This window comes from Serinus canaria, chromosome 2 (assembly GCF_022539315.1).
Source record: "Serinus canaria isolate serCan28SL12 chromosome 2, serCan2020, whole genome shotgun sequence".
Taxonomy (NCBI): domain Eukaryota; kingdom Metazoa; phylum Chordata; class Aves; order Passeriformes; family Fringillidae; genus Serinus; species Serinus canaria.
The window spans coordinates 46,202,232-46,223,122 of record NC_066315.1 but is presented as its reverse complement, the minus strand read 5'-3'; the positions used below and the strand labels follow the sequence as shown (position 1 = coordinate 46,223,122).

The 20,891-nt window shown below is 35.2% G+C and overlaps 1 protein-coding gene across 1 annotated transcript in view; it reads right to left on the bottom strand.

The window, feature by feature from the left end:
• BBS9 (Bardet-Biedl syndrome 9) overlaps positions 1 to 20,891 on the bottom strand; it is a 287,596-nt gene that overhangs the window by 122,101 nt on the left and 144,604 nt on the right. The window lies entirely within an intron of this gene.

Here is a 20,891-nt window from a genome sequence, read left to right as displayed (position 1 = left end):
GACCAACAGGGAGTCAGGTTGTATTCTTTTTTTTTTTTTTTTTTTTTTTGTGGTATTACACTTGTATTTTAATTTTCCTAGTAAAGAACTGTTATTCCTATTCCCATGTCTTTGCCTGAGAGCCACTTAATTTCAAATTTGTAATCATTCAGAGGGAGGGGTTTTACATTTTCCATTTCAAGAGGGGCTCCTGCTTTCCCCAGCAGACACCTGTCTTTTCAAGCCAAGACAATAACTAAACATGGTTTTCTTTCAGAATGCTTAAATACAGCAGTAGCAGAAGTTACAGAATATACTGTTACCAATCTATTCTCAGGACAATATTCTCCATTCAGTGACAAACTAATTTCATGCTACCATTTTGGGGAGCAAGAAAAATATGAAAGGCTTTTGTTTTGCTTTATACAGATAAACTCATTTTGGACGCATAAATATACATATATATAAGTATTTGGATATATGCACATATGAAATACATAAAGAACTTTATATAAAATATTTTTAGTAAGACTTTTTTTAATCTGTAGAGCCTGCATTGCATTGCTTTGGTAATACACAGTTGTAAGGAGGCTGCTAGACCTTTAGACTTTTATATTAACTTACATCAAAAACTTAAATAGGTAATGGTCCCTTTGAGAAACACTTTCCTTATTATTTTTGCTTAAAGCATATTTAAAAGAATTTCCAATGCCACTTCTGGTTTTTATCTGCCAATACAATAAAGAGCACCTCAAAGGCAGTGTTTGGAGCAGCTGGGATCTCTGGGGCATGCTTGACAAAAAAACTTTCACAACATTATGTAGTAGCTAACCTTTCTTCAGCATACAGTGAAACAGACTAAAACTGACTTTTATAGCCTTGATAACAAACCGTCCTGGCATCCATCATTCTGAAAATTCAGAGAAATATTTTGCTCCTATTCCCATTTAAAACACTTTTATTTCCTGGAGCACATATATGAAACTTTCTTTCCGTTGAAGACTCAATAATGAAGACACATATACAGACACCATATACTTGTATGTATGCACCTACACACGCAGATTTTGGCTTTACTGGTGAAGGAAGAGCAAGTCCTCATTCCTTGCACTCAGAAGTTGAAGAGACTCTGAATGTCTGTGGCTTGGTTTGCAGTGTTGTAACCCACAAGTTACAGAAGTGTTCCATCACACAACCATAGTGCAAAGTCTGCCCAAGAGATCAGTCTTTGACTGATTCAGGGGAACAAATAACTATTTATCTGCAGGGAGTTTACAGTATATTGGCCTAAACAAAACACTTAACAACAGGAGGAAGCTAAAAAATGCAGGTTGTGAACAAGAAATGTAAGACAATGCAATTTGCTGCATGAGGCCTTGTTATGCTGGGGATTTTGGATGTTTGAGACAGCCTTGATAAAACAGTAGTAAGGAGAAACAGTTGATGTGGGATCTATGCCTAATCCAGATGAGAAACTGAGTGAAATCAAATAAAAAGCATATGTACGCTAATGCATGACTCAGGGCTAAAGAATACAGGAACAAAACATACTGACATCAGATGTAATATCAGATATCCTGTGGATAACAGAAGACAGTGGACTAGCACTGGGATTAAAATGCAGGTATTGAAGAATGCATGTTGCTCAGAAAAACAAAATTAAATTGGTAGAAACTTCAATTCCTAGCACTACTGATGGACTACTGAAAGAGAAGTACACAGAATGGGCCACTTTGGAAAACTACTATAAAGTAGTTTAGAAGACAAAATGTCAAACTTTGGCAACACACAAGTATCTTATTTCAATAGTGATTGCAGTTGCTTTAATATTTTGAGAGTGAGAAATGATGGTATTACAGAAATGAAAAAAGATACAAAACCCACAGAAATAGTCACAGGCTGACAGAAGGAAAAGGTCCCAGAGTGATGACGAGTAAAATTTTGAAATCCACCTGAAAACATTTCATGTAAGGAACAAGGAGTAACACTATTGAACAAATAAACCTGGAAAACTTCAGCTGAAGATTACTAAGATCATATGGGAATCATATACCTTATTGACACTTGAACAGATGTCTTGCTGAGCTAAGGCCACTAAAAATGGAACAGACTGATATTTATCAAAAATGCAATTAGGCCAGAAACCTTTAGTATCTGGAAAAATAGAAGACATTCTTAGAACAAGAAGGAATTGTTCACAAATTAATTTTTATTTTTTCATCCCTGAACAGAAACCATGAAGGTAAGTTATTCTGCTTATGAATAAGATTAAATTACCTTATTCTAACACAGAGATGGAATTTCTGAACAAGGGGTTTCTTTTCTTCATTCCCTTCCAACCCCTCCAATAAGAAAACATAGGGAATAGAGGTCAAAACAGATACAGATTTATCTATTAGCATTCTGAAATTATCCAATTATCTCTTATTTAATTATGAATAGTTATCCAATTCCTAGAACATAAATAAATTACTATTCTCTATTTATCTATTGATTTATCTATCTAGTGATGAAATAAACATGGATAAAAGCATCCTCTTTTAAGGTTATTGAAACAAACTTTTTCATTGTGGGTTTATAAGACAAACTGCATATAGATCCTTTGGGCACTAAAAGTTTAGAAAATCAAAACATTCATAAGGAAAAAAAAAAGAATTCTCTTTTTTAATAATACTTAAGTTCCCTTCCACAATTGAATAGCAACTTTTGCTGAAAATTCTTGCTTCTCTATGAACTATATCAAAGATAGCATTGTTTTAATGTATTGGAAATGTCTGCTTTCTCAGTTGTACCTAAATATTAGATTTTTCTATCATGTGTAGAACATGTAAATAATGTTGTATTTGTTTAATCATTAAAAATGTTGTTTTAACATAATTGTCAGCTATTAGTTTTACTCATTGCACTGGGAGTTAGGAATCAACCCAATTATACTAACCTATCTTCGCTCCAACACTGCAAAAAGAAACATACACTACTTATATTTACTTTACTTTCACTAGCATTTAATACTTCATTCACTATATACTCCACTTAGCAAATAAATCCAAGTGTTATCTTGAGTTAGCTCAACCTTCTACAGCATTAAAGTCTCTGGGATTAACTTTAGGAGGAATCAAGAAAAGGCAACTTTGGCTCCACTACAGATTCTAATACCATTCAATTAATTTAGTTTATTTGGAGGAAATTAGCACAAACCTGTACATAATAGTTTAAAATTGCATCCTATCCTACAGACCGAACTCTTTCCTTTGTTTACACAAGTTCCTATTCAGAAAATTTTATTCTGCAAACTGGATAGAATTTTATTCCTTTACTAGTATCACACCGATACCTGTGCAAATCATGTCATTTTACTACAGTCACTACTATTCAAATAGTATGAAAATTATACAACTGAGGGATAAACAATTTTGCATATATAAACATTTTATGTCACATCTCCTGCAAGCATTTTAAGAAGTAGCAGGAGATTAATGTGCTTCACATGATCAACTTTAAATAAAATCAGCTTTACAAAACTGCAAAGTGTCTTTTGATCAAACACAAGGTATCTGAAGATCTGAAAAACCATGCTTCCAAAAACCTCTAATGGGGAGAATCCTGGCCCTGAACTTTTCAGAGAGGGGGAAGAGATCCAGTTTTATTAATATCATAAAATGAACTATATCTACTAGAAATAATGAGTAGTTAGGGAGAACTCTCTTCAAATTCAGCTGCTTTTTTTTTTTTTGTAAACAGCAAGGTCTGCTTTTACAATAAAAATGCTATGTCTGAAACAAAGTGGCTTTTTATATGGGAAAGCACAGGATTAACTGTTCTGTTTCATTTTATTTAAAAGCTGACATTACTGCTACTGTCTAAGGTAATAAATAAAGTAAGTGACTGAGCAAATGATGCTTTTAGTCTGCTACTTTTATGCCTTATGCTTATTTAATTCTCTAGGTTTTAAGGATCATCTTGTAGCTTGACCAGGAAAAGGGCCTACTCGTTTTTAAAACACACTATATTTCTAAATGTGTTTGGATACCCTGAAATCTGCTTAAGTAAAAAGTGAAAATTGTAGGCAAAGGGGAGCCCTTACTTTCCCTCCCCTCTAAATCACATTTTTCTTTGTTTGTACAACATCAGTACACGGTAGAGAAAGCCTATTTCAACTTAAATATACATTTTGTAACACTTATTTTAAATAAAAAATAATTTAGAAATGTCTACGTCATCTTTGAGTAAAGTATATAAAGCAAGATAAAGACTAAATAATGATATATAATATTCCAAATACAACTAAATGTATTGGACAAATAACACAAAACTGGAGAGATCTTATGGCTTGCTTTGCCCAATCACACCAATCAAGAAAAAAAAAGAGAGGAAGCAAGTTTAGAGGTCGTGCCAGGAGCCTGCTCCAGGCCAGGCTCTCCATGGGGTCCCAATCGCCCTTGGGCACATCCACCTCCATAGGCTGCAGGTGGATAATCTGCTCCACCATGTACTTTCATGGCTGCAGGGGGACAGCTTGCCTCACCATGGTGTTCACCACAGGCTGCAGGGGAATCTCTGCTCCTGTGCCTGGAGTACCTACACCACCTCTTTCTCCACTGACCTCGGCATCTGCAGAACTGTTTTTATCACACATGCTGACTCCTTTCTCCAGCTGCAGTTTAACAGACTTTTTCCTCCCTTCTTAAATAAACAATCCCAGAGGTGCTGCCACCACCCCTGATGGGCTGGGTTTTGGCCAGTGTTGGGTCTGCCCTGGAGCCGGCTGGCATTGGCTCTATTGGACATGGGGAAAGCTTCTGGCAGCCTCTCAGAGAAGCCACCCCTGTAGCCCCCTGCTACCAAAACCCAGCCAAGCAATACTGAATACACCCTCTTACAGAACTAGACCAAAAGAACATAACAGTATCCCTTTTTCTAGGCTATCATCACTACTTGGTCTGGAAAGTAAAATATTATTTGAAATTCGTTTTTATTGTTTAAATCCATTCTCAGAGCTAGAATTTTGCAAATGTTGATATGCTTTAAATTATTTGGTGGACTTTATGAAGCTACTAATTAACTAACACCATCCCTGCTGTTTCTCCTATACTTCAGAAATGTAATTTTTCCTTTACTGGTTCTTTTTACAGTCCATCTTTCTTTAAACCGTCTGACTATCGTTAAACAGCACTGACTTACTAGCTATACTTTCTTTACTTGTACATTATTTGAAAGAAACTAACTAGGCCAAATACCCATATCTGAGTGGCAAACCAAAGACCATGTAAAAATATGGCATCCAAAGATCATCACTGTAGCTTGTTGACTTCACACCCATGACATGTGATATCAGGTTCTTTTCACAGTTCATTAACAGCATAAGCCATCTCTTAGTGCCCACAATTGTGGGATATCCAAAGTTATTCTAAATATTTTAGAGTGAAATTTACTGCAAACACTATCATCAAACATTTCTTCTTCATGTCGTTAGACAGAAGAAGTATTCAATATGAAAAAAGAATTACATCATTTTGACTGATGGATTGGGGGTCTTTTGGACTTGATATCAACTTTTACTCCAACAGCACCAAAATTCCTGCAGACCTTGGTAAGATCTGTACTCCTTCATTAAAAGCAGTAACTTGATGGGGAGCTATTTCTATAAATAAACAACACCCATCAAAAACCCCACAAACCACCACAAACAAACAAAAAATACCACTATGTAAACATCATGCTTCTTAATTTCCTTCCATTGAAAGTCTGTGTTCATATAAAGAATTTGTTGTACAGCCAAGCTTCATGTGGCATTGTGATTCTCTTCAAGTATCTTCTCTCAAGATTACTGAAGCATGCTAGGTTGTCTCAGCTTCTCTCCATAAAATAAGCTTAATGACCTCAAACACAGAATAAATAAAGGCCAAGGATACATTTCATTGGTAAAAAAGTGTTCTCTACCCCTTTGCTTTAATTTGGTCATGACTACAACACCAAGTGAAGCAGAGCAATGCTAGGCTGTCTTGAGAGCATAAGACTTCACATTGAAGATTCCATGTCCCCTCTGAACATGGTTAAAGCACTTCTTGACTCTGTTCTTTTCTGAAACTTCAAGTTTTGAACATGATTTTATATGCAACAAACAGTTCCCTACAGGCCAATGCACTTTCTTCCTTGTTCAAAACTGATGAAATCTGACCAGTATCTGGAATGCAACACATCCCTCAATATTCTGAGTATATGACAATAATTTAGAGGTTTTCAAAGCCTTGAGAAAGATTATCCTAATTAATTTTAATAGATGAACACAGGATAGACTTCAGGTAAAAGATTATATTATTGTTATTAAGCACTATATGATTCACATTAAAACACTAGCTATACTTTGTTCATATACAGAAAAAATTTTGTTAGAAATGCTAAAAAAAACCTCCATTGGTTAAATATAGATTTTCCCTTTCCAAATGACCCAGAACTAAAAGAGAAATTGGAAAAGACACTGTCTAGATAATGATTTACCTAAATAGAGTTACTGAAATCCAGCTCCAGTTTCCGTTATATAGCCAAACAGCCTGCAGGTATAATATCTTCAGCTGGCACCAGGCTTAATGCTTTTTTATTGATCTGCCATGGCTTAAGTGCACACATAGGAGATGGATTGTTAAACAATTCTTGTTATCTATCACTGATTAAGGAAATATAATACATCTTGCAGCAGCATCTGCACTTTCTCTAACATGAAATGCTACTTAAAGCAAACTGCTCATTTTATCCTGTGAACTCTCTAACACTTGTGGGGGTTTTGTGTACGAGCTAAACAGCTGAATTTGTTAAGTACCAATTGCACAAAAAGCCCTCTCTGTTATAGCCCATAGCATAAGTGATAAAGTATCATTAGATTCTTTGCATTTGATTTGCAACAAATGTAACATATAATTATAACTGAAAGTAATAAGTACTTTCAGGTTCTATTTCTTTTCTTCCTCAACTGATGCTTACTTTCTTCTCCTTTGAAGATTTCAACAACTGTGTGGGATTTGTTCAAGTCAGTCTTTGCAATGTGTTTGGGACAGCTATTAATACAGCATGCTGAGTAATTCCTACTGAGCACCAAATAGGAAACAACAGAAATAAATAAATGCAATATTCATATTTTCTTTATACTTTTGTTTCTGTACTTGTCACAGAGACAAGAGTATAGCACTGCCATCAGAGCAAAGTTACAAGGAAGAATGAGGCTTCTGCAGTCCTCTAGTTTTTTCCTCCCAGAACAGAATTCTGTAGTTATGTTTTCCTTTCCACTAACATCAAATTTGCAAAAATCTAAAAAAAAAAAAAACCAAAAACCCCACCAAAAAAAAATCTTCTGTACCTTCCTTTTGTCCAAACACTGAAAAAAGACCCACCTGATGTGAATTCAGACTCTGAAGGTACTTTTAAAAGAAGTCCACTTCAGGGTTGACTCTCATGCATTCTGCTAAGTCAGATTACCAAACGTTACATGAATGTTAGAAATGTTAGAACAGTAACAGAACTGTCAAGTAAACAGGAGAAATCCTGACTAAATTAAGTCAATGGCAAAACTCCCAGGGGCTTCAATGGGGCCAGTATTTCATCCTTATCTTGTTGATCAAAGCAATTATTTCACTGTTCAGAAGGACCAGACTGCTGCACCTGCCAAGAATTTCTTAAAGCAGCCTATCATGGTGATTCTTAATGGTATATACCACTATAACTATTCCTTTTTCATTCTACTAAGGTAAATTCTTCAACTGGCAAAAATATAACATGATAAACAGCATCCACAACAAAGACCTTTCCTTCTTATTAGAAAATGTGCCAGGCATAGTAAAGCTCCCTTTAGCATAACCTTACCACAGGTCTGCAAATGAATGATTATCACTCCCTTAACACCTACTCCCAAACACTGGTGGTCATGCCTGCTAAAGTGGCATACCTGCATTAAATAAGAATGATTTGACCCAACAAATGAAGTGCTTTCTTGGTTTGGCAATGTGTTACTAAAAAAGCTTCCTATTTTACAGTGAATCACAAAGTACACACTGGAAGGAATATCTTCTACATACGGACCCAAACTCACAGTAGATTAACTGTGAGTAGTATAACTGAACACTTCTTCTATTTCTTCACATGGTATGTTATGTACACATACACTGTAACTACACTAGCCAAAATGATGTCATATAGATACAATTCAATAGCCAGAGAGAAGCAACTTATCCACATGAGAATCAATTTCACACTAAGCTAGAAGAAAACTGGTTTTAATGTGCTGCAAAAATGACCAAAACCAAGGCTCTTTTTGACATAGACACCAGTATTTTTTATTTTAAAATATTTAAGAAAGCTGTTGTAAAATTGTACAACAAGCATTTTTCCCTTGATAACTAATTAAATGAAGTATCCAAGCACAACTGCTTCATTTTTTCTCCTCAGACTGGGATATAATTGCAAAGTATTAATTCTGCCAATACAGTTCCTTTGTAGGGAATCATGGCAGATGTTTACTGCCAAAGGCATCATAAGAACTTGTCTTACTTTCAGAAGGACTTTTAATCACAGGAGCTTAAGAAAATCCTGTCTGTAACACATTATATGACCCTTTCTAGATCTTCACATCTTTAACTACTTCATCATATCTGGCTGGAGTCTATTTTACATTATTCCACAAAATCTCCTACATCTCAACTCAACAACTTCCTGGTAAAACACAACCAGACCCAGGATATCTAACATAATTTATCGCGCTAACTGAAATCTCCTGCGTAACTCCTGCCGCATTGTTCCGTGCTTTATTAACGACCTGATTCAAATGAGAATGTCAGTTCATAACTTCATTTAAGCATCTCTGAACAGCAACCTAATACCCCTAATGACTACTCTAGTTACAAGAAACCTGCTCCATTTTAGAGAAAATAAAACCAAGTAATTCATATCTATTTAAACAGATTTTAAGATTGGAAAGTCTGATCATTCAACAAGATTTTACCCTGAAATGTCCTCCACAAATCCCTATATGTAATTCAAGCATCCATTTATTTATAAGCTGGTTTCAAGAATGTCACCAGCAATTATTTTCACTTAAAAACCCTCAGTTTTGACTGAAAAGTTTATTTGAAAAAAGTGCTAGAAGAAACACATGTCTATCAATACTCTGATAGAGTTTTAAGATAATTACAAAAGATTTCTCAATGCAGCCATAAAATTTAATATAGTTTAGCACCACATAACTTACATTAAAAAGGTTGTTCATAATATTTATTACCTGTAGCTGCACTATTTCTGCTCACCCATCCATTTGAATTGAGGCATCCTTCATCATCCATATACATCAGACCTTCTCTTTGATCTCTAATAGTAAATTTAAAGGCTGAGTAAATGTTCTTTGAAACACAGAGAGTGGCACAGCTGTTTATTGTTACATAGAAGACAGTAAGTCATTAAAATTGAAACTCAATTAAAACAGTGGAACATCCCCCTAATCATTTCCCAACTTTGAAGTAATACCCTTTTTGGTGATATCTCTAATTTACAATTAACTAGTTTTCTTAAAGTGGAATAAGTCAAGCTTTGGTTCGGGTCAGAATTAATAAAGTACATCTTTCATCAAAAGACAGAGAGCTCCTGGCAAAGCACCCTGCTGTGGTATTTGCACTTAGAACACGCAACAAACGCCCACCAGATATGCAGCCTACCATGATAACCGTATGAAACTCATCAAGCCTGCAGTTTTCACAAGTTTGCTGAAGGCTTTTACAATCCTAAAAAGAAAAACTTGAGCATTATGTAGCTAAATACACATTAGTTTTTAATTAGTTCTTTAGCAATATTCTAATTAGTAGAGGGTAAGCTAAGTCTTTGCCTCAAAGTGTAACTGAATGTAAACAAAACCTTAAGGATTCAAGTTTATGAACCCCATCCTTTTGCATCCTTGTTATCATCAGTCTTTGTGGTTCAGCCAGGACACAACTAAGAAAAAAAGCATTATTTTTTAAAAAATTTTTAATCTGCCAGAGTCATGAAGCACCGTATATGCTTGATTTGATGACATTTTCCAGCTCAGCTACCAGATCAAAGTTTTAGGGATGGGCAAGTCCAAATAAACACAGGGGCAAGAGAAACATTAATTTATGGACCTTCACTTAAGATGTGAACATCAGCTGAACCACTGATGCCAGGCTCATGAACAGACATAACAACTGACTGCTCACAAAAAGCAGAACAGTCCTAAACATGTTCTCATTCTTTAAAAATTCAGAAAAATAAAAGAAATCTGCCAGTTTAATACTGATGATACACAGCTTTGTAACAATGTCAGGCATTTAGATTCAAGAAGATGCTGCCCTTTTCCTCCCTAAGAAAAATACATCAAGACCATGGGGGTGCAACTCACAACATAGCTACTGAGGAACATTGACTGTCATTCACAACCCAAGATGCTGCCTTAAAATGGCACTATTTAATCCTTAGGCTGATATGCAAGGGTATGAGTGATGCTGGCCGAGGCACTGGCTGTGTCTCATGCTCTCTAAAACCCAGCATGTCCAATCACATCTACCTCCAAGTCTGGGATCCAAACACCCAGAGGCACTGAAAACCACTCTACATCACCAGATGGAGCTGGCTGGGTAACATGTTCCCTGAAGTTTAAGAGCTCTCTCTCAAATTAGTGCAGTTAACCTCAGGGAATAATTATTTAATTGCAGTGTAGCTTTCCACAGCAGAAAAGAAAAAGAAAAAAAGGGGGAAAAATAAAATTAAAAAAAAACACAAAAACAAAAAGAGCAATCATTTATCAGTACAGACATCCATGGCTCTCTGAAACTCACAGCCCAAGAAAATTTTGGTGAAATTATATTCAAATCGCAGTTTAAAGCTTTGTTATCATACAGTTACACATTTTAAGAACAATCTTCTAGTACAGAGTTTGTCATGCTTAGACTAAGACCCAAGGAAATTTCAGATTCAAATGTTAAAGTCACCCTTTTACCTGAAGATAAAAGATCTTTAAAACTTTTTTTTTCTTTTTTTTTGTTCCATAAAAGCACTGGGAACTTTCCTGTATGCAACTCAAAACCAGCTGTACTTTGCAAGTAAAAACTTTCCAAGTGCCTTGCTCTCTGCAGATTTTTGGCAAATCTGTTTGAAAAATTGAAAAGTGGGGGCCTGAGCCAAAGCTTACTGAAGTCTATGGAAAAACTCCCACAGATTTCATCAGGATTTGGATTAGGCTCTGAAAAAGTCTGAAGTAATTGAAAAATCAGTTCTGCATGTATAAAATATGAAATTTTCACTAGGTTTAGATTTATTGGACTCCTTTATGGTACTGTGGAAGAGCAAATACACTGTAAATGGTGTTAGTGATGTACATATAGTTTTACCCTGTAATTCACCACAGAGTTCCATAGACTCATACATGTTACTTACACTACATGTACACTACATTCCTACATAACAGAAATGATGAAATCAATCTCACATATACAAACCACTTCATATTAAAGTGACTTAAATATAAGGAAAAAAAATAGCATTAATATCTTTATTGTTCAAGTGGGTTTTTAATTTTTTTTAACTGAAGACCAAACGTTCACTTAATTTTTTCTAACTGAAGATTAAACAGACCTTTGAGAGCTGTAAGACAAATTCAGTGATAACATATATAAAAAAATAATTATGCAAACAACTCTCTCATTCTGGTCACGCTGGCTTAGGGCAGTTTATAATAATGTAACACCAGCAATTTCAGCAAAGGTGCATCTAATTTACAGCAGCATAAGAGAATTGGGTTTACTCAACCTAAATGTGCCAGAAAAGCAAGAATAGCAAATGAAAAATAAATGGATTGTGCTACCTGAAATAATAGTCACAACATCTCCTGATGTATAAGCAGCTGCAATCTCTGCTGACTGTAGGATGCTACTGCCCATCAGAGGGAACTAAGTCATTACACTTGACATATCCTACTTCATTCATCTGTATCATCTCTCTGCTTATAACTACTTGTGGATGGATAATTTACCATGGTTATACTTAAGAAAGGCAGACAACCCCTGTAATTTTTTGGTGGTCTTGTCCAGATAGGGACTGTAAAGGAAAAGTAATGTCATGCAAACTGCAGAGCTAATTATGGTCTTCAAATGCCTGCAGCTCATGTACAAATACCAGCACACTTCATCATATAAGCTGCTCTCATAGACTGTTCTTCAAATAACACAGGAAACAAAAGCTTAGAGGAACCAAGAAACCTGGTAAGTGGAAATCCAAAGAGTAACTAGACATACAAGACTCTGTCTTCATTAATATCATACTTTTAAATAAAATTATTATGCTAAAAGTTTGCCTTTATTTTTTTTTTTTTTAAAGACAATATTTGCAGCCTCTTAAAATAACTATTCAGGTTTTTAGCTTTACTTTTTTTTACCTGCTATTACTGAATCTTCTGAAATGGAAGGTCAGAGACTGCACACTTTTCTCTATTAGCAATATTTTTTTCATAGTTTTGAACAATTACCTTATTAATGCAGATTTTAGAAGTTTATTTTTGCTTGCAGTCTCTAAAGGCTTCAAACAACATAGAAAATAAAGTCCAGTGACAAGCAGGATCATTAGGGGAAATTTTTTCAACTGACAATTATTTTCACCAAAAGCTTACCTCAGCATTATGAATCATTTGTGACCACTTATACCTAAGTAGAACATATTAAAATTTAATTTCAACGCAAAGAGCCAGCAATAGAATTGTGCACACCAAGGCACTAATGTGTTGATCCGAACTGTACTTAGCTGAGGCAAGTTGGAATTGCAATTCTGCCAACGAAATTTCACAGAACCACAAATGAATGAATCCCAAATCTCAAGAGGGATTTCTTTTTTATTCATTATGCATGACATTTTCCTCTTTAAATTATTCATTTTTTAAAAAATGTTATTGCTTTAGCCTTCTTAACCTTTGTACTCCTTTCCCCTGGGGTTTTTGCCAGCTGTAATATCAATTGAGGAGGGGAGATGTTCTAAACAACATTATAAAAACCTTTTCACAACCCTACAAAAAAATGTGCCTTGTTTCTCTTCCATCTTATTTTTTCCCTTTTCACAATGCTGGAACTTGGATTGCCCTGAGGAAAAAAAAAAAAAAAAAAAAGCTTGTATTTTCTATCAGTGCTTTCATTTCAATTTAAAAAAATATTCGAATGCTTTGCCATTATTTATATAATCCCTGAAAATTAACCACTTGGGGAAATATCATTTGAGTCCTGCAGGGCGATGAAAGTTGACCAAGTGAATTAAAATTAGAGACCACCTCAGACATTGTTCCCTACTTTCTTCCCATGTCTGACATTCAGACTTCCCGTTTTCAGTGTGCTCACCTGAACCAAGACAAATGATGTAAGAACAGGCTGCACTGTGTTGTTAGGCTCACCACAATCTCCTAATATGCATTTTAATGGTAAAACACCTAAAAAAAGTACACCACAAGACTGCAAAGCATATTTGAACTCTGTATTACAGTATGACCTTAGGAACATCACTTATATCCTACACAGTTCAATTTTCCTTTCCACATAAATAAATGACCAAAATTACTAAAACAATAGAAATAAAAGTTCTAAAGAGCTAATGAAGTTACAACAGAAAGAAATTACAGAGTCAAGATCCACATCAGAGAGCCAAGCAATCAAGTTTCTGGCTCCACTGTTCTTAAGCTTTTCTTCAGGAACCACAAAAACTTGTTGCTGTAAGCTCTCCCAAAATTCTCCCTAATGACTTGCTACTCCCCTTCCTTTTCACTAAATCAGCTTTATGGGACAAGGGACATATTTTAGTCTCAAAAACAGAACCCAAACAATTATTTTTAAATGTTTGATATATTACTACTCACTTATTTTAGGCTTTTATATCAAGGTAGAACTGTCTGTTGTGAACAGCTGATAATTTTCTGAAGAAATATTTTCAACACAAAGAAGAAGAAGTTGAATTAAAGCTGCAGCATTGTAGCATGTTCCATTAGAAACTATATCACAGCTCATTGTTAGCTTGCCCAACACAATTTAAGAGGAGCACAAGAGCTCTTGTGCCAAGAGCTGCAAGAGTCAGAGCAACTTCTATGCTCTTATCATTCTTATGTGATTACCATTGCAACTAGATGGAGAGAATAAAGTTATGCTTAAACTGGCACAACAGTTCAGCCATGCAGAGCTGCATAAATTGGACACAGAAGCACACAATGATTGCACTGTTTATGGATTTAGTCTCTGTTACGCCTTTGTCAAACCTTGTAAAAATCTCCCTGATAGATCCAGATAGATCCAGACTGGTACCACAGGATTTTCCCTGCAGTTACTGCTTTGGGAGCCCCAGATTGACAGCTGACCAGGAAAAGATCTTCCTACCCTTTTGTTGCACCTCTCCCTGTTGGACTCATTTACTCCCTTGGGTGGCTAGTGATGGGGGTACTTGCTCCAGCTATCACAGAGAAAGGACTCTGCATGGAGTTGCAGGGACATCAAAGGGCACAGGATGGAGAAGGAAACCAGTGAAGCCAAAGTAGAGAAGAGAAATACAGAAAACAAGTGAGGAAAACCAGAGGGGGGGAAAAAATGAATCAGAACCATACAGGTAGCCTTACTAGAAGGAAGAACTAAAAGGAGAAAACAGTACACATTTTACCAAATGTATGTTTACCTTAAGGCAGTATGAAAAATATGGGAATTTCAAAGAGACTTGTACAGTGATGATAGATCTGTTTTGGTTTCAATACAAGTAGTACACAACTTTGCAACCAGCAAACATACATTAACTTTCAAAACAGGTAAATACAAGTTTGAGCACTTAAGAAAATGAAGAATAATGAATACAATACTTCAGTAATACATAGCTATACTTTATATACATATATTAGATAAATTTAGCCAGCAAATGTAAAAAAATTCTTACTTTCTATTTAAGTGAGGAGTTCAGTTTATTATTATACATTAAACAATAATTTTTCCCTGACTATAAACAACCCACTTCCCAGGAAAATCCATAAAGTTATTTAATTGACCAACCTGTATGATGATATTAAGGAAGTTAGAAAAGATGAGTTAGAGTTTGCCTTAGAACAATTAAAGTCACTTAATGTCAATTTCATATTTAAGGACTTGTGCCAAGAAATCTGTAGGAATTAATTGACATATTATAATGTGCTTTGGGTAGTAAAAGCCTCCAGGTACATTAAAGAAAAATGTCCTTAACAAAGTGATTTTCAATGAGAAATAAGCACTATGACTAAGGTTTAGATTTCCTGAATTCAAAGATACTTATCAATGTCCTTGAGACACTTTTGGAAATGCTACTTGAACGGAATCAGCTAGGGAAGAGTGGAAACAGGTGAGGGGTACTATGATAAAGATGGGTAAAATGCTGAATGTTATTTGATCAATGACCACCAGTTTTATTACTCAGCACTGACCAGTGCTCAGGTCTCCAAAATCCTCTCAAGTACTTTCAACAACTTTTGTGAATAATCTTCCTTGCATAGATTTATTAAGCAGTCCTAAAAATCTTTATAAAAACCCAATATATTAAAAATAAAATAGGAAAAAATCTAAAAACATTATTTTAAGGTTTACTAAAAGAAAAATAATAAAGTAGTTCAATATTTTATTCCTACAGAAAATATCTTAAGTGAGAATCATACTTCATTATGGACTATACTCTTCTGCAGAAATAAACAGCACTGGACTTACATCACATCAGTGAGAAACAACCCATATCTTTAGACACTTCTTTGCACCACCATGAGGGGCTACACAAAACTGACAATGCATCATGGTCTCAAAGTCACAATATGTAAGTTATAGGAAAAGATCTTAAACCATGCTCTGTTAGCCTCGCATGATTTTTATAAGGATCTGCTGGTGGTTCAAAAGCATTGTCTGGGCGTCATGGCCAACTTGGTATCTGTGCCTTCTTTAGGCTATTTGAAATTCCAACTACATGATTCTAATTTCTCCAGAGGGAAAAAAAAAGTTATTGTAATTGCTACCAAGATAGTATTACCAACACAGACTGGAACCTGTGTGAGTACAAATAAAAGCCACTACATTCTTCAAGATATTCTGAATTTAAGTCTGTTAAACCTGGAGAACTTGACTTATACTGCATGTTCTCTTCCACTAATGACCAACGAAGAATTCATAATTAAGGGTGTAAGAGAGGAATTTGCAACTACGACAATCCTATCTCTTCAGATCAAACTATTACTAGTCTTTCTTCAGATACACTCAGTGTATTAAGAATTTGCAGCAATATTTATGTCTAATTCTCATATATAAATTAATATTACTCTCCCAGGATCTCAAATCCACATGTTTTTCCAATTAGTACTAACATTCTCCCCAACTTTAATAGCATGTAAACAGAGAGTTCCTTAAGGAATATGACACATTCTGTTTCATCCCAGTTTTCCAGTGAAGAAAACAGCTTTCAGAGGGGCAGAATTCACTCATAAATAACACCACAAGATTTTGAAAACAGGTTTTTATAAGCTTACGCAAGGAAAAGCAACCCTAGAAAAATCTGTCTTCTAAAGTATGAATAGAGATTCTGGGTGCAATCTAAATGGTAGAACCATTATTATATAAAATAAAATTATAATCAACTTGATAAATTAAAAACCTAGGAAAACAAAGTATCTAGTCAAGTAAACACTACCATGCTGATTCTCTGTAAATACAGACTGGGAAACATCTGGTTAGGAAACAAATTTGTAGAAAAGGGTCTTGAAATTAAAATAGGGCAGAGTGCAATACAATATACTTCCTGCACAGACTAAAAGAAAAGTGTTCCATTTTGGTAAGCAAAGAATAAGACTGAAAATCATTCATAAAAAGAATGCTAGCATTTTGTCATAATTAGTAGAAAAGAAAAGTTACTAGAGGAATGTAGTAGCAAAGTTACTAGAGCAATGTAGTAGAAAAGTTACTAGAGCAATGTACTAAGAACATTCCAAAGTTTCAAACAATTAAAGAACATTGTTAACTACCAGCTCCACTTTCAATATTCACAATAAAACACTCTGATTTGCAGGAAAAATCATACATATCAAACATTAGGAAAACCTTCCAACAAGGACACTAAACTACTATAACAGCTATCAAGATATTGTTCAAGGTGTTTATGAGTTCAGATAAACTCTGCCATTGATGTTCTGAACCCCTTAACTCCATTGCAACACAAAGGGAAAAACTAGATGGGCAGTCACCTTGCCTTCTAGCTCTAACTTTATATAACTGTCAAATATTACACTTGCACAAAACTATTTATAAGTCCTATTTCAAAATACTCATCCTTTTTATTATAATTTCAGTTCTAAGGATTCAGCCATCTGGGCACATGACAGTCTGGCATTCTACAGATTTCAGTGATGGAGGTCAATAATTGACTTTCCAGTTAAATAACATTTTTTCTACTGCTCCAGTTATACTTAACTATGTGAGTAAACCATGCTAAAACACAGTACAATGATCTCCTAATGAAGCCAAGAGATAAAAAATACTGAAGTCAAGTTAAAAAAACAAGGTAGAAGAAATAGGACACTCTAAAAAAAAATAAGGTCCTTATTTAAATTTAAAAATCCTTGCTTGAACAAAGCCTCAAACTGATACAGGCACTGTTTGCACAACACATCAGGAACTATTACAGGAAAAGTAGGATAGCATTCTAGTCAAAGATTAAAAGAGCTTCCCAAAATATGGGTGAGGCAATATTGTAAACAAACCTCCAACCAGAATGACATCTAAACAAGTCTTCAAACAATCAGACAATACGCATCAAGGTTTTAAAAGCAATCCTGCACAACTCAGAGATATTATAAGAAACCATTAAAAGCTACAGAATTAACTCACTGCAGGTCATCAGGATTTATGCTATAAATTCTCACACCCATTAAACTCAATACATGACAATGTGGGTGGTCTACAGCACCTTTCCAAGCACTTCCCTGGCACTGACCCACACTTTGGGTTGGCACCACGCCCTTAACCCCTCACCGTTCCTCTCATCCAGCCACTTATGCATTGCCAAAGGCAACACAGTACAAGATATAGCCTGATGTGGTTTACAGCTATATTCATATTTAGCCAATGATTCTGACTAAATTTTAATCACCCATATAAGAACATCTTACATACTGGAAAACTATCATGTCCCTCCTGAAATTTCTCCTTTTCCCTCAGAAGAAACAAAACTGAACTCTACTCGTCTAGGTTTTCCTTAAATTGTGCTCCCGCTGAATTCTACTCATGAAGAATAGAAAGAAATAATCATATCTCTTCATTAAAAGTCATATGACTACAACCCAATGTTGGAACTCACCTTTAGTGGAAACATATTGCTGTCTTTTAATCAGTTGATGGTCCAATATAACCCCACGAGCCTATCCTGTGGTAATAGTGCTTACAGAATTATTTCTCAAATTTTAGTTTGTCAGATTATTACTTGCTAGAGTCCTTGGTGCTTGCTACAACTGAAAATTGTCTTAATAACTTTTACCTTTAGATCCTCCTCTAATTTATCAAGATCAGCATTATTGCTCTCTCAATATGCCTCAAACTAGTGCAAGCTTGTTGCAAAGCCACAATCTTCACATTCATGCCCATATTCCATCAGTGAAGCTATTAAAAAAAATAGTGAACAAAATTAAAGAGACTATGGTCTACCTCTACCAAATACTCTTGGATTAACTACAAATATTGACAACCACTTTTGAAGACATCTTTCAAATAGTTACACACTTCAAGATAATAATCAGCTTTTCAATGTGGCTTCAGGCAATTTCTCTAGATTTCAGGGTACACCATCGTGAATGTATTAAATTTAACTCCTAGAAACTGAGCCTACTGCTACAGTGCTGCAATACTAGAAAGGTCCTAGGCACTTAAAAATAATTTTTTTCAAGTTGGTTACTATGGAAAAAGGGGTTTTCATCATTAAGGAAAAGCATGGCCTTAAGAAAATGTGGTATTGAACAAAATCCTCAAGCTAATGCTGATGATCCTACTCAACAGTTATGGGACCATCTTTGGCTTGGAGCTTAAACATTCTGAAGAACTTTCCCCTACATTACTATGCAGTATTGCACTCAGATATAATATAAATCCTCAGATACAAATACAATTCTCAGTCTCCCTCTCCACATATGGTTCTACCTCGTTCTCCCCTACCTATTCCAGTTCTCTCCTTTAAGGGCTGGGAAAAGGATTTTCTCTATTTTCCAGGCATTATCAAAGAGCTCTTGACTCAACAGTACAGGTATTTGGTATACTGGTTTCCCTTTATAATAAGGCACCATTCTCAATTCCTTCCATGTGTAGAGACAGCAGGTGCTTTTATCTGGACTCAACAGTGAGTCAAATTTTTTTGATTATCCACATTAACGGCACTGTTTTCATATTGTGGAGTGGTCTTGAGCACAAGAATTTATTTATTTTAGTAAATCTAACCAGGCAAATGAATTCCAGGAATGTACCTAGAGCACTCCAACTGCTAATGAAGAACCAGTACAGGCACAGAGCTAGTTCTGAAACAAAGACGAGATACAAATCATGTTGCCAGCCTCAACTCCTTCTGCCTGCAGACCTAATTCTAACAGACCACATTACTTGCCGAGGTAGAGATGGCCAAAGAAAACCTGAAAAGGTGACAAGACAAACATGTTTTAAAAGTGTCAGAAAAACCTTTATTCTAAAAAAGAATTTCCAAGTTTTCTCAGTCCATTCAAAGACAAACACACAGTTTCAAATCCCAGCCTATCCTGCTGGAGGGTAGCTACTTAAATACTATGTTATCCTGAGCATTTGACAGAAGCATTCCTCTCCAATGAGCTTCTCATTAATTAAGATAACATTTTTTAGTTTCAACCTCTTTCAAAAATTATATTCTTTCAACAGTTAATGAGTAAATGCAAAGACTATAGAGAGCAATATTTCTTCTAATTTGTTTATAATATTTACAAATTTTACTCCTTTCCTAACAGACTCATAATCTAATTGCATAGTTCCTTGAACTCAATAACACGAGTCAACTAAATAGGAAGAACTGAATTTCCTTATTAAATCAATTCACCTTATTAGCTTAGGTGGAAAAAACTGAACTGCAGCTATTCACACCTTTTCAAAATTCTTAGAAGAAAAAACAATTGTTATATAATCAAAGTTGAACAGATTAAATGCCCTTTGCATGTATTTTAGCCTTGCAAAGAAATACTACCAGAAATTTGTAAAGCCAATATGACTCTTATTCTGCCTCACTTCCTTACTTCCCATGACTATGAGTCTGGTTCCAGATATGGCAACAGTATAACACTAAAGTAAATTAATATATGTTGATAGAATTTCTACCACTGCATAGTCTGCAGCTGTTTTACCAGATCATTAATAGCGGCACGCGCAAAGGAGGGCTGCACATAACAAGGACTTTTGAGTTGTTGAATCATTGTACAGACCATTCATATTCTATTAAACAAGAATTTAATTATTCTTCAGAATGTAAGAAAGCAAAATACTGATAATCAAGTTACTGGCCTAACATAATTCGAATCTTTATCAAAAACAATATCCATGAAGCCAACAAAATAAACTCCCATTTTTAAGCATGATGTATATATAAAATACAAACTCTTCCTTATATATGTTGAGACTGCTGTAGGAGAAGGAAGGCACTGAGGTCAAAAACCATAGTGATATTATGGTTTAGGAGATTAAGAAGCTGAGCAAGCAGCCAATCCAGATTTGGAGCAGTAAGATGGGGAAAAAAAATACCTGTTTCCAAGTCACCAGGAGTATCTGAATTTTACTAAGTCTCTCTATCTCACTGGAGGAAAACAGCAGGAAGAAAATGTCTTGCAACAGTACAAAGATGGTAAACTT